Raw genomic sequence first — 15579 nt, forward strand, 5'->3', positions numbered from 1 at the left:
CCATTCCCCCGTACTGTGCCCTCCGGTCTCCCCCCCCCCACGCTTTGTCCTTTGTATTGATTAGTCTTTGATTTATTCCATGTTTTCTTATTGTTTTTAAAATCAATTTTTTTTAAAGTACTGAATAAATGTTTAATTCTGTCAACTATTTATACTTTAATGCTTGAGAGTAGATGTGTCAATTGGGGCAGGCTGTTAGGGGCCCCAGATGCAATTAGGATGGCCATGCTCAGACGTTCTAGACGCGCCCCAGTAATTTGCCAATGCAAGTTCCTGTCTAGGATGGATGATCTCGGAGGTGTTGGCCTCCAGACTTGTAGTAGAGGTGGTCAGATAATGTCCTCCATCTGCTGTGCATCTGGAGCTGGGACTGAGGTGAGGGTTGATTGTTCCAGTAGACATGTCTTGGGTTGCTCCAAGGTTTGCCCCTGGCAATCTCTGCCCCTGGAATTATCTCTGGCTCTCAGGACTGACAAATTGTTCTCTCAGGTCTGGGTTTTTCCAGTTCAGCACTTTGCCCAGGGGCCCCAGATGCAATTAGGATGGCCCTGCTCAGACGTTCTAGACGCGCCCCAGTAATTTGCCAATGGAAGTTTCTGTCTAGGAAGGATGGTCTTAGAGGAGTTATCCTCCAGACTTGTATTAGAGGTGGTCAGATAACGTTCTCCATCTGCTGAACACCATGAGCTGGGACTGAGGTGAGGGTTGATTGTTCCAGTAGACATGTCTTGGGTTGCTCCAAGGTTTGCCCCTGGCAATCTCTGCCCCTGGAATTATCTCTGGCTCTCAGGACTGACAAATTATTCTCTCAGGTCTGGGTTTTCCAGTTCAGCACTTTGCCCAGGGGGCCATGATGCAATTAGGATGGCCCTGCTCATACGTTCTAGACGCGCCCCAGTAATTTGCCAATGCAAGTTCCTGTCTAGGATGGATGATCTCGGAGGTGTTTGCCTCCAGACTTGTAGTAGAGGTGGTCAGATAATGTCCTCCATCTGCTGTGCATCTGGAGCTGGGACTGAGGTGAGGGTTGATTGTTCCAGTAGACATGTCTTGGGGTGCTCTAAGGTTTTCCCCTGGCAATGTCTGCCCCTGGAATTATCTCTGGCTCTCAGGACTGACAAATTATTCTCTCAGGTCTGGGTTTTCCAGTTCAGCACTTTGCCCAGGGGGCCATGATGCAATTAGGACGGCCCTGCTCAGATGTTCTAGACGCGCCCCAGTAATTTGCCAGTGGAAGTTTCTGTCTAGGATGGATGATCTCAGAGGACTTGGCCTCCAGACTTGTAGTATAGGTGGTCAGGTAATGTCCTCCATCTGCTGAGCACCTGGAGCTGGGACTGAGCGAGGGTTGGCTCTTCCAGTAGACGAGTCTTGGGGTGCTCCAAGGTTTGTCCCTGGCAATGTCTGCCATTGGAGTTATCTCTGGCTCTCAGGACTGACAAATGATTCCCTCAGGTTTGAGTTTTTCCATTTCGGCATTTATACCATTTAAACTCCAAAAAAAAGAAAAATAATAATTTGTCTTTCAGCGCCGAGTGTAACGTGGTCCTTCAGGTATGATGGTGTGTTATCTCCAGCCTTAGCAGAGGAACATTCTGGGTAACGTGAAATGTCTGAAGCCCAAGAGGGCGGGTTATTGATATCTGAACATTTTTCTGTTCGTAGAGCTGCCTCGGGGGATTTCTCTGTTTTATTTCATATTTCTACAAAAATGAAAACAATCCGCCCAGATCTGCGATGACGGCGGGTTTTGCCCGTTTTATAAATAAGTTTTGCTTGATGCACAAAAAAAAAACTGGGGAGGAAACCGTTTTGGGTGATGATTGGATCACATTCTGATCACATTCCACTTCACATCCAACTTATCAGACACACGTGAGGTGTACAAACAGGCTCAGCTCAAACAACCCCATAAAAGTGGCAGTTACATACCGGTCCTGGCCAGAAAAGTGTGTGCAAAGTCTTGCCCTTCATTTGCTTTAGCAGTGTAGAAGCCTGTCCCCTGGCCAGCATGCTGCACAGAGGAGACCTTGCTCTGTGTGTAAGCAGTGGTCTCTCTGCAGAGGTATGACACCTCCTGCTAGGTCAGAGCTTGATATCTCCAGTTAGTAAATCTCTGTCTCCCAGCTCCCCTAGCTTCCACTCCGCAGTAGACATGTCAGATCTGTGCAGAGAGGCCACTGCTTCCACACAGAGAGCAAGGGTCCTTCTCTACAGCATGCTGGCAGGGAACTGCCTTTTCTACTCCGGACTTGGCTGATTTTTAAAGGAAACAGACTTTAAGGCTTTCACACCCTTTGTTTTGATGCATCTGCAATGTCACAGCCACAAGGGTATTGACAAGCCATTCTCATAAAGCCATGGTATATACCAGGGGTCTGCAACTTTTAAGACATAAAGAGCCACTTGGACCCGTTTCCGAAGGGAAAAAAAAGACTGGGAGCCGCAAAACCATTGCAACATTTATAACAAATCCGACACTGCATATATTGTTTCTTACCTTAATGCTATATACAGGATCGTGCAGTTAGCTTCATCCCCCATATAGTAATTCATCCCCCATAGTAATTCATCCCCCCTATAGTAATTCATCCCCCATATAGTAATTCATCCCCCATAGTAATTCATCCCCCATAGTAATTCATCCCCCCTATAGTAATTCATCCCCCATAGTAATTCATCCCCCATAGTAATTCATCCCCCCTATAGTAATTCATCCCCCATAGTAATTCATCCCCCATATAGTAATTCATCCCCCCTATAGTAATTCATCCCCCCTATAGTAATTCATCCCCCCTATAGTAATTCATCCTCCATAGTAATTCATCCCCCATAGTAATTCATCCCCCATAGAGTAATTCATCCTCCATATAGTAATTCATCCCCCCTATAGTAATTCATCCTCCATAGTAATTCATCCCCCATAGTAATTCATCCCCCATATAGTAATTCATCCCCCATATAGTAATTCATCCTCCATAGTAATTCATCCCCCATAGTAATTCATCCCCCATATAGTAATTCATCCTCCATAGTAATTCATCCCCCATATAGTAATTAATCCTCCATATAGTAATTCATCCTCCATAGTAATTCATCCCCCATAGTAATTCATCCCCCATATAGTAATTCATCCTCCATATAGTAATTCATCCCCCCTATAGTAATTCATCCCCCATATAGTAATTCATCCCCCATAGTAATTCATCCCCCATATAGTAATTCATCCCCCATATAGTAATTCATCCCCCCTATAGTAATTAATTCCCCATATTGTCTCAATTCACTTACCTTTGCTCCGCGCGTTCCTCTCGCTGTGTTCCCGCGCTGTGTTCCGGTCTTCAGGGCGGACTGTGAGAGGAGTTCGTCACGCTGCCCCGCCTACATCCTGGCTGCCCCGCCTACATCCTGACAGCTAATGTTCCACGCTCCGCGGGCCGGATTAAAAGAGTCCTGACTTTTGAGGCGGCCGCCCGAGAGGAGGGAGGGGAGCGGGCGCCCGGCACACAGAAGAGCCGCATGTGGCTTGCGATCCGCGGCTTGCCGACCACTGAAACCCTATTGCCTGTCACCTGGTGGGCAGTGTGCTCCGGAGCCGCAGCAAAGATGAAAAAGAGCCGCGGGTTGCCGACACCCGGTATATACTGAGCACTCCTATAGACCAGCGGTATATAACAGTCATTCTTTTAAGGCCACTCTTATAAAGCAGTGGTATATACTGGCCCTGTTAGTAGGCAGTGGTATATACTGGTCAATGTTAGAAGCCAGTGGTCTATACTGGTCAATGTTAGAAGGCAGTGGTCTATACTGGTCAATGTTAGAAGCCAGTGGTCTATACTGGTCAATGTTAGAAGCCAGTGGTCTATACTGGTCAATGTTAGAAGCCAGTGGTCTATACTGGTCAATGTTAGAAGCCAGTGGTCTATACTGGTCAATCTTATAAAGCAGTGGTATATAGCAGTCATTCTTGTAGGACCACTTGTAAACAGTGGTGTATACTGACCACTCCATTCAGGCAGTGAAATATACTGGTCAATCATAGAAGGCAGTGGTATGTACTGGTAAATCTTAGAAGGCAGTGGAATATACTGGTCACTCCTATAGACCAATGGTGTATAACAGTCATTCATTTAGGGCCACTCTTATAAAGCAGTGGCATGTACTGGTCAATCTTAGAAGGCAGTGGTATATAATGGCCAATCTTAGAAGGCAGTGGTATGTACTGGTCGCTCTTATAGACCAATGGTATATAGCAGTCATTCTTGTAGGGCCACTTGTAAACAGTGGTGTATACTGACCACTCCATTCAGACAGTGACATCTACTGGCCAATTGTAGAAGGCAGTGGTATGTACTGGCCAATCTTAGAAGGCAGTGGTATGTACTGGTCAATCTTAGAAGGCAGTGGTATGCACTGGTCAATCTTAGAAGGCAGTGGTATGTACTGGACAATCTTAGAAGGCAGTGGTATGTACTGGTCAATCTTAGAAGGCAGTGGTATGTACTGGTCAATCTTAGAAGGCAGTGGTATGTACTGGACAATCGTAGAAGGCAGTGGTATGTACTGGTCAATCTTAGAAGGCAGTGGTATGTACTGGCCAATCGTAGAAGGTAGTGGTATGTACTGGTCAATCGTAGAAGGCAGTGGTATGTACTGGTCAATCGTAGAAGGCAGTGGTATGTACTGGTCAATCGTAGAAGGCAGTGGTATGTACTGGTCAATCTTAGAAGGCAGTGGTATGTACTGGTCATTAGTGGAAGGCAGTGGTATGTACTGGTCAATCGTAGAAAGCAGTGGTATGTACTGGTCAATCTTAGAAGGCAGTGATATGTACTGGTCATTCGTAGAAGGCAGTGGTATGTACTGGTCAATCTTAGAAGGCAGTGGTATGTACTGGCCAATCGTAGAAGGCAGTGGTATGTACTGGTCAATCGTAGAAGGCAGTGGTATGTACTGGTCAATCTTAGAAGGCAGTGGTATGTACTGGTCAATCGTAGAAGGCAGTGGTATGTACTGGCCAATCTTAGAAGGCAGTGGTATGTACTGGCCAATCATAGAAGGCAGTGGTATGTACTGGTCAATCTTAGAAGGCAGTGGTATGTACTGGCCAATCGTAGAAGGCAGTGGTATGTACTGGTCAATCGTAGAAGGCAGTGGTATGTACTGGCCAATCCTAGAAGGCAGTGGTATGTACTGGTCAATCGTAGAAGGCAGTGGTATGTACTGGCCAATCTTAGAAGGCAGTGGTATGTACTGGTCAATCTTAGAAGGCAGTGGTATGTACTGGTCAATCTTGGAAGGCAGTGGTATGTACTGGTCAATCGTAGCAGGCAGTGGTATGTACTGGTCAATCGTAGAAGGCAGTGGTATGTACTGGTCAATCGTAGAAGGCAGTGGTATGTACTGGTCAATCGTAGAAGGCAGTGGTATGTACTGGTCAATCTTAGCAGGCAGTGGTATGTACTGGTCAATCTTAGCAGGCAGTGGTATGTACTGGTCAATCTTAGCAGGCAGTGGTATGTACTGGTCAATCGTAGAAGGCAGTGGTATGTACTGGTCAATCGTAGAAGGCAGTGGTATGTACTGGCCAATCTTAGAAGGCAGTGGTATGTACTGGCCAATCATAGAAGGCAGTGGTATGTACTGGTCAATCTTAGAAGGCAGTGGTATGTACTGGCCAATCATAGAAGGCAGTGGTATGTACTGGCCAATCTTAGAAGGCAGTGGTATGTACTGGCCAATCCTAGAAGGCAGTGGTATGTACTGGTCAATCGTAGAAGGCAGTGGTATGTACTGGCCAATCTTAGAAGGCAGTGGTATGTACTGGTCAATCTTAGAAGGCAGTGGTATGTACTGGTCAATCTTGGAAGGCAGTGGTATGTACTGGTCAATCTTGGAAGGCAGTGGTATGTACTGGTCAATCTTAGCAGGCAGTGGTATGTACTGGTCAATCGTAGAAGGCAGTGGTATGTACTGGTCAATCGTAGAAGGCAGTGGTATGTACTGGTCAATCGTAGAAGGCAGTGGTATGTACTGGTCAATCTTAGCAGGCAGTGGTATGTACTGGTCAATCTTAGCAGGCAGTGGTATGTACTGGTCAATCTTAGAAGGCAGTGGTATGTACGGGTCAATCGTAGAAGGCAGTGGTATGTACTGGTCAATCTTAGAAGGCAGTGGTATGTACGGGTCAATCGTAGAAGGCAGTGGTATGTACTGGTCAATCTTAGCAGGCAGTGGTATGTACTGGTCAATCTTAGAAGGCAGTGGTATGTACTGGTCAATCTTAGCAGGCAGTGGTATGTACTGGTCAATCTTAGCAGGCAGTGGTATGTACTGGTCAATCTTAGAAGGCAGTGGTATGTACGGGTCAATCGTAGAAGGCAGTGGTATGTACTGGTCAATCGTAGAAGGCAGTGGTATGTACTGGCCAATCTTAGAAGGCAGTGGTATGTACTGGTCAATCGTAGAAGGCAGTGGTATATAGCAGCCTCCATTATAAGGCAATGGTACATACTGCCCCCTGCTGATTCAAAGCTAGCGAATTCCAGTCAGTAAAGCTTATGATCCCGGCTTTGACTCATCTGGGGAGTGTCGGACCTCAGCTGAGGGACTACTGCTTCCATACAGAGAGCCAGGGTCATTCTCTGTAGCAGGTTGGCAGGGGACAGGTTTTTCTACTCAGGATGTGGCTGCTTTCTAATGAAATCTACCCGTAGTACTTTGCACATCTTTTGCAATGTATTTAGCAGATTGTAAAGTGGAGGTTCAGTCTGAGCTTTATTATACAACAAAGGATTGCCAGCTTTCTTTTTTATGTTTCTATCTGCACTTTTAGAATGTAATAGAAGTGCCCCCAGGTTGTACCCCCCTCCCCCTCGTTACTCTATAATGTTGCTGTGTAGTTGACACAATAACAATGTCATGTACATAGAGGAAGCACTCCAGGCTGTGTGATAGAATGAGCTCCTAATCTGCTTCTGGTGGGTGAAAAGCCAAAGTATTCCAAACTCCAACAATTAGAGGGATTTCTGGATCAGGTGTGAAAACTGCAAGAAACGTATCAGGAATACAGCCAAGCAGATAAATCCGTGTGTTGGGAGTCTGTTCAGCCAGTTCTGCGATCCAGCCACCTCCGCCAGACAGCATTGGGATGCCTGAACTGCATTGTGGGAATTGGGAGGGAATTGCCTGGAGGAGGGGAATCAGAGCAGATATTTCCATAAGGAGGCGGTATATACTCTCCACTCATATAAGTCTTTGGTATATACTGGCCAATGGAAGAGGTATATACCCGTCACTGCTATTTACGGGCTAATTTTATAAGATATTTGTATATACTGGCCAGTGGCCACTATTACAGGGCAGTGGTATATAATGGCCAATTGTATAGGGTAGTGGTATATAATGGCCAATCATATAGGGTAGTGGTATATAGTGGCCAATCGTATAGGGTAGTGGTATATAGTGGCCCCTCATATAGGGTAGTGGTATATAGTGGCCCCTCATATAGGGTAGTGGTATATAGTGGCCCCTCTTATAGGGTAGTGGTATATACTGGCCACTCATATAGGGTAGTGGTATATACTGGCCACTCATATAGGGTAGTGGTATATAGTGGCCCCTCATATAGGGTAGTGGTATATACTGGCCCCTCATATAGGGTAGTGGTATATACTGGCCACTCATATAGGGTAGTGGTATATACTGGCCACTCATATAGGGTAGTGGTATATACTGGCCACTCATATAGGGTAGTGGTATATAGTGGCCCCTCATATAGGGTAGTGGTATATAGTGGCCCCTCATATAGGGTAGTGGTATATACTGGCCACTTATATAGTGTAGTGGTATATACTGGCCACTTATATAGGGTAGTGGTATATACTGGCCACTCACATAGGGTAGTTGTATATAGTGGTCTCTCAGATAGAGTAGTGGTATATACTGGCTTCTCACATAGGGTAGTGGTATATAGTGGCCCCTCATATAGGGTAGTGGTATATAGTGGCCCCTCATATAGGGTAGTGGTATATACTGGCATCTCATATAGGGTAGTGGTATATACTGGCCACTCATATAGGGTAGTGGTATATACTGGCCACTTATATAGGGTAGTGGTATATACCAGCCACTCATATAGGGTAGTGGTATATACTGGCCACTCATATAGGGTAGTGGTATATACTGGCCCCTCATATAGGGTAGTGGTATATACTGGCCCCTCATATAGGGTAGTGGTATATAGTGGCCCCTCATATAGGGTAGTGGTCTATACTGGCCACTCATATAGGTTGGTGGTATATACTGGCCCCTCACATAGGGTAGTGGTATATACTGGCCACTCACATAGGGTAGTGGTATATACTGGCCACTTATATAGGGTAGTGGTATATCCTGGCCACTCATATAGGGTAGTGGTATATACTGGCCACTCATATAGGGTAGTGGTATATACTGGCCACTTATATAGGGTAGTGGTATATACTGGCCACTCATATAGGGTAGTTGTATATAGTGGTCTCTCACATAGAGTAGTGGTATATACTGGCCACTTATATAGGGTAGTGGCATATACTGGACGCTCATATAGGGTAGTGGTATATACTGGCCACCTATATAGGGTAGTGTAATATACTGGCCACTCATATAGGGTAGTGGTATATAGTGGCCCCTCATATAGGGTATTGGTATATACTGGCCCCTCATATAGTGTAGTGGTATATACTGGCCACTCATATAGGGTAGTGGTATATACTGGCCCCTCATATAGGGTAGTGGTATATAGTGGCCCCTCATATAGGGTAGTGGTATATAGTGGCCCCTCATATAGGGTAGTGGTCTATACTGGCCACTCATATAGGGTAGTGGTATATACTGGCCACGTATATATGGTAGTGGTATATACTGGCCACTCATATAGGGTAGTGGTCTATACTGGCCACTCATATAGGGTAGTGGTATATACTGGCCACCTTTATAAGGCATTGGTATATACCTGTCGCTGTCATAATGGCGTATACCAGTGACTTGTGTTGTCTCCTATAGAAAAAATGGGTACACAACAGAAACCCAAAATGCAGGACTTTCTAGGTGTAGATGGTGCAGTATGTAAAGCAGAATACACTTTATTGTATACATTAAAATATCGCATAAAAGGAAACGCCCCCCAAAGGTAGCGGCAGATATCTCGGTACCTAAGCCCCGCCCCACCCATGATGACCAGAAGTCTAGTATATGAACTCCAAATACAGTAATAAGTGAGGCAAAGTGTTGATGGAGTCTGTAGGCTCCCAGAGAAGGGTCAACGCGTTTCGCCAATAAGCTTCTTCAGGACCTAATATATTGGTAGAGATATCAGATTGTGTCGTCTCCTGTCACCCCCCCCCTCCCCCCCATTTCCAGGTTAAACAGTTGGCTTGAGTGACAGGTTCTCTTTACATTACAGAGTTGTGGAACATCTCATTGGGCTCTGTATATATATATTACTATTCTGGGATCTCTGTAACATACAGATGGACATTGTTAGCAGTTTGTACATTGAAGTCAATGATAATCCGGTGTCGGTGTCACTCCCGGCACAAGCAGCTCATAAATCCTCCAGCCGGTTGATAATTTCATGGAAAGTTCTTCCCGCTCTGGAAGTCCTATAAACAGATGGGAAGAAGCTCCACATACGGAGATTTGGCTCCAAAGATAACATTTTCAGTCTGGGCCCCTCCCTGCCCGAGACACAGCTGCTGGAATGTCTGCCGCCCACAGTATTCTGTTCTGAAGGAAAGGCACAATGGGGGGGATTTACTAAAATTGGAGCAGACAGAACCTGGGACAGCTGTGCATGGCAACCAATCAGCTTCTTACTTCAGCTTTTAAGTTCAGCTTCGAAAATGAAAACTAGAGGCTAGTTGATGTATAGGAGGGGCTATAGAGTTTGGGGTGATTAGGTGTGGAGGGGGGGCTATAGAGTTTGGGGTGATTAGGTGTGGAGGGGGGCTATAGAGGTTGGGGTGATTAGGTGTGGAGGGGGGGCTATAGAGGTTGGAGTGATTAGGTGTGGAGGGGGGGCTTTAGAGGTTGGAGTGATTAGGTGTGGGGGGGCTATAGAGGTTGGGGTGATTAGGTGTGGAGGGGGGGCTATAGAGGATGGGGTGATTAGGTGTGGAGGGGGGCTATAGAGTTTGGGGTGATTAGGTGTGGAGGGGGGGCTATAGAGGATGGGGTGATTAGGTGTGGAGGGGGGGCTATAGAGGATGGGGTGATTAGGTGTGGAGGGGGGGGCTATAGAGTTTGGGGTGATTAGGTGTGGAGGGGGGGCTATAGAGGATGGGGTGATTAGGTGTGGAGGGGGGCTATAGAGTTTGGGGTGATTAGGTGTGGAGGGGGGGCTATAGAGGATGGGGTGATTAGGTGTGGAGGGGGGGCTATAGAGGATGGGGTGATTAGGTGTGGAGGGGGGGCTAAAGAAGTTGGGGTGATTAGATGTGGAGGGGGGGCTATAGAGGATGGGGTGATTAGGTGTGGAGGGGGGGCTATAGAGGTTGGGGTGATTAGGTGTGGAGGGGGGGCTATAGAGGTTGGGGTGATTAGGTGTGGAGGGGGGGCTTTAGAGGTTGGGGTGATTAGGTGTGGAGGGGGGGCTATAGAGGTTGGGGTGATTAGGTGTGGAGGGGGGGCTTTAGAGGTTGGGGTGATTAGGTGTGGAGGGGGGGCTATAGAGGTTGGGGTGATTAGGTGTGGAGGGGGGGCTATAGAGGATGGGGTGATTAGGTGTGGAGGGGGGCTATAGAGTTTGGGGTGATTAGGTGTGGAGGGGGGGCTATAGAGGATGGGGTGATTAGGTGTGGAGGGGGGGCTATAGAGGATGGGGTGATTAGGTGTGGAAGGGGGGCTAAAGAGGTTGGGGTGATTAGATGTGGAGGGGGGGCTATAGAGGTTGGGATGATTAGGTGTGTAGGGGGGCTATAGAGGATGGGGTGATTAGGTGTGGAGGGGGGGCTATAGAGGTTGGGGTGATTAGGTATGGAGGGGGGGCTATAGAGGTTGGGGTGATTAGGTGTGGAGGGGGGGCTATAGAGGTTGGGGTGATTAGGTGTGGAGGGGGGGCTATAGAGGTTGGGGTGATTAGGTGTGGAGGGGGGGGCTTTAGAGGTTGGGGTGATTAGGTGTGGAGGGGGGGCTATAGAGGTTGGGGTGATTAGGTGTGGAGGGGGGGCTATAGAGGATGGGGTGATTAGGTGTGGGGGGGCTAGAGAGGTTGGGGTGATTAGGTGTGGAGGGGGGGCTATAGAGGATGGGGTGATTAGGTGTGGAGGGGGGGCTATAGAGGATGGGGTGATTAGGTGTGGAGGAGGGGCTATAGAGGATGGGGTGATTAGGTGTGGGGGGGCTATAGAGGTTGGGGTGATTAGGTGTGGAGGGGGGGCTATAGAGGATGGGGTGATTAGGTGCGGAGGGGGGGGCTATAGAGGATGGGGTGATTAGGTGCGGAGGGGGGCTATAGAGGTTGGGGTGATTAGGTGCGGAGGGGGGGCTATAGAGGTTGGGGTGATTAGGTGTGGAGGAGGGGCTATAGAGGTTGGGGTGATTAGCTGTGGGGGGGCTATAGAGGTTGGGGTGATTAGGTGTGGAGGGGGGCTATAGAGGTTGGGGTGATTAGGTGTGGAGGGGGGGCTTTAGAGGTTGGGGTGATTAGGTGTGGAGGGGGGGCTTTAGAGGTTGGGGTGATTAGGTGTGGAGGGGGGGCTATAGAGGTTGGGGTGATTAGGTGTGGGGGAGGCTATAGAGGATGGGGTGTTTAGGTGTGGAGGGGGGGCTTTAGACGTTGGGGTGATTAGGTGTGGGGGGGCAATAGAGGTTGGGGGGTTTCGTGTGGAGGGGGGTGATAGCTGTTGGAGGGTTGGGTGTGGAGGGGGGGGCTATAGAGGTTTGGGTGATTAGGTGTGGAGGAGGGGCTATAGAGGTTGGGGTGATTAGGTGTGGGGGGGCTATAGAGGTTGGGGGGTTTGGTGTGGAGGAGGGTTATAGCTGTTGGAGGGTTTGGTGTGGAGGGGGGTTATAGCTGTTGGAGGGTTGGGTGTGGGGGGGGGGCTATAGAGGTTTGGGTGATTAGGTGTGGAGGAGGGGCTATAGAGGTTGGGGTGATTAGGTGCGGAGGGGGGGCTATAGAGGATGGGGTGATTAGGTGTGGAGGGGGGGCTATAGAGGTTGGAGTGATTAGGTTTGGAGGAGGGGCTAAAGAGGTTGGGGTGATTAGGTGTGGAGGGGGGGCTATAGAGGTTGGGGTGATTAGGTGTGGAGGGGGGGCTATAGAGGTTGGGGTGATTAGGTGTGGAGGGGGGGCTATAGAGGATGGGGTGATTAGGTGCAGAGGGGGGGCTATAGAGTATGGAGTGATTAGGTGGGGAGGGGGGGCTATAGAGGATGGGGTGATTAGGTGTGGAGGGGGGCTATAGAGGATGGAGTGATTAGGTGTGGAGGGGGGCTATAGAGGTTGGGGTGATTAGGTGTGGAGGAGGGGCTATAGAGGTTGGGGTGATTAGGTGTGGGGGGGCTATAGAGGTTGGGGTGATTAGGTGTGGAGGGGGGGCTATAGAGGATGGGGTGAATAGGTGTGGAGGGGGGGCTATAGAGGATGGGGGGATTAGGTGTGGTGGGGGGGCTATAGAGGTTGGGGTGATTAGGTGTGGAGGGGTGCTTTAGAGGATGGGGTGATTAGGTGTGGAGGGGGGCTATAGAGGATGGGTTGATTAGGTGTGGAGGGGGCTATAGAGGATGGAGTGATTAGGTGTGGAGGGGGGCTATAGAGGATGGGTTGATTAGGTGTGCAGGGGGCTATAGAGGATGGAGTGATTAGGTGTGGAGGGGGGGCTATAGAGGTTGGGGTGATTAGGTGTGGAGGGGGGCTATAGAGGTTGGGGTGATTAGGTGTGGAGGGGGGCTATAGAGGTTGGGGTGATTAGGTGTGGAGGGGGGGCTATAGAGCATGGGTTGATTAGGTGTAGACGGGGGCTATAGAGGATGGGGTGATTAGGTGTGGAGGGTGGGCTATAGAGGTGGGGTTGATTAGGTGTGGAGGGGGGGCTATAGAGGTTGGGGTGATTAGGTGTGGAGGGGGGGCTATAGAGGTTGGAGTGATTAGGTGTGGAGGGGGGGCTTTAGAGGTTGGAGTGATTAGGTGTGGGGGGGCTATAGAGGTTGGGGTGATAAGGTGTGGAGGGGGGGCTATAGAGGATGGGGTGATTAGGTGTGGAGGGGGGGCTATAGAGGTTGGGGGGTTTGGTGTGGAGGGGGGTTATAGCTGTTGGAGGGTTGGGTGTGGAGGGGGGCTATAGAGGTTGGGGGGGTTGGTGTGGAGGGGGTTATAGATATTGGGGGGGTTAGGTACAGAGAAAGGATTGGTTAATGAATTTGGGGGGAATGAATGTAGAGGGGTGCAGGCCTTGTGGGCGAGTCATGTGATCTCTGTGAGCGGTGAGGGGGAGTCATGTGATCTCTGTGAGCGGTGAGGGGGAGTCATGTGATCTCTGTGAGGGGGAGTCATGTGATCTCTGTGAGCGGTGAGGGGGAGTCATGTGATCTCTGTGAGGGGGAGTCATGTGATCTCTGTGAGGGGGAGTCATGTGATCTCTGTGAGCGGTGAGGGGGAGTCATGTGATCTCTGTGAGGGGGAGTCATGTGATCTCTGAGCGGTGATCAGTCCCTGGACACGTCTCGGTGACACCTCATTACATATGGAGGACACGAGGTACACATTATATATACTGAGGACAGCTCGGCTCCGTACATAAAAGGAGGTGACGGAGCCGGAGATGCGACGGGCCGTGTCTGTGTCCTGGGAACTCCCGCTGTGATAAACGTCCCTCTTCCCAGAAAGTCAGGAGTTACGCGTTTCGCTCTCTTTCTATAATTACGGCTTTACGACTCTCGCTGCGCGCCAAATGTCACGGCGTCCGCGGAGCGGCAGGCCGGCCATCGATGAACGCGCTCTGATCCCTCTTTGTGGTATTTTTTCAGGAGACGGATCTGGCTGAGTTGAAGTGCGCCGTGCGTGGGCTGAAAGCCGTTTATTTTCTGTTCAGAGCCGAGCGATCTCCGCATTGATATTGGCGAGAAATACTCCGACGCGCCGTGACGTATCGCGAAATCCGCCTCGTCTCCCGCAGATCGCTGGGTATCGCAGAAAGGAGGATGGGAAAAAAATGTGTGTTTCCATAGCAACACCAGCATCCGCTGGAAGCTGAAAAGTCCGCGCGCCGCGCCGTGTGCGCTGACAATATTCAGGCAGGAGTAATCCAATCAATCCATCCGCTAATTCTGGCTGTCCGCTGAAAGCGAAACCGCCGCGTCCTTCCGGCGACAACGCGATTTCAGCCATCCCTGTAATTTTACCGCAAAGTCGCCGCTGGGGGCGTTTCCAGTATTTTATGGAGTTCTATATATATGTTCACTTTCTGTGGGTATCGAGCGCTACAGTGAACCACCCTGATCAGTGACTGCTGAGATAAAACCAGTTAGCCACAAACCTCCTAATCAAGTTGCAGCAAGGCGCGCTTAACGACGCTTAAGGCGGGCTGAAATTATACCCGATAATATTTGGTGAGATGCTTCAGCGTGCCTAAAGTGCACATTACGGCGCTCGAGGGCCGGTTCACACTATAGAAACGCAGTCCAGATGCGTTTTTGATGCGTTTGGGCACTTTCCAGTGCGCTTTTCATGCACTCCAGTTCATTTTTCCCCCTCTCCTTTTCTTCAAAGTAACTAGGGACATGTGAGTTCTAGACGCGTTTTTTGCATGTGCGTTTTTGACGCGTTTTGAGCACTTTCCAGTTTGTTTTTGACGCGTTCCAGTGCGCTTTCCCCCTCTCTTTTTCTTCAGTTTAAGTATGGACATGTGCATTCCAGAGGTGTTTTTTGCATGCGCATTTTTGACGTGGTTTTGGCGCTTTCCAGTTCATTTTTGACTCACTCCAGTGCGCATTTTATGCATTCCAGTTCACTTTTTCCCCTCTCTTCTTCAATTTAAGTAGGGACATGTGCGTTCCAGATGCGTTTTTTACATGTGCATTTTTGATGCGTTTTTGGCGCTTTCCAGTTCGTTTTCTATGTGTTTTTGACTCGTTCCAGTGCGCTTTTTATGCATTCCAGTTCATTTTTCCCCTCTCTTTTTCTTTCATTTAAGTAGGGACATGTTCATTCCAGATGCGTTTTTTTGCATGCGCATTTTTGACGCGTTTTTGGCGCTTTCCAGTTATTTCGCTGCGTTTTTTACTCATTCCAGCACGCTTTTTATGCATTCCAGTTCATTTTTCCCCTCCCTTCTTCTTCAATTCAAGTAGGGACATGTGCGTTCCAGATGCGTTTTTTGCATGTGCATTTTTTATGCATTTTGGGCACTTTTCAGGTCGTTTTTGACTCGTTCCAGTGCGCTTTTTATGCATTCCAGTTAATTTTTTCCCCCTCTCTTCTACTTCAATTTAAGTAGGGACGTGTGCGTTCCAGATGCGTTTTTTGCATGCACATTTGTTATGTGTTTTTGGCGCTTTCCAGTTATTTTGATGTGTTTTTGACATGTTCCAGTGCGC

The 15579-nt window shown here is 48.6% G+C and overlaps 1 protein-coding gene across 1 annotated transcript in view; it reads left to right on the plus strand.

The window, feature by feature from the left end:
* Positions 1-13645: 13645 nt before the first annotated feature.
* The window catches only part of LOC149428323 (adenylate cyclase type 5-like), a 102875-nt gene continuing 100941 nt past the window's right edge, over positions 13646-15579 (plus strand). The window contains exon 1 of the mRNA XM_089667511.1: positions 13646-13741. The gene's annotated coding sequence lies outside the window, so the exon portion shown is untranslated. The remainder of the gene's footprint in view (positions 13742-15579) is intronic.

The sequence above is a fragment of the Staurois parvus genome, unplaced genomic scaffold (assembly GCF_062004578.1).
Source record: "Staurois parvus isolate SC_StPar_1 unplaced genomic scaffold, SC_StPar_1.0 ptg003312l, whole genome shotgun sequence".
Classification (NCBI taxonomy): Eukaryota; Metazoa; Chordata; class Amphibia; order Anura; family Ranidae; genus Staurois; species Staurois parvus.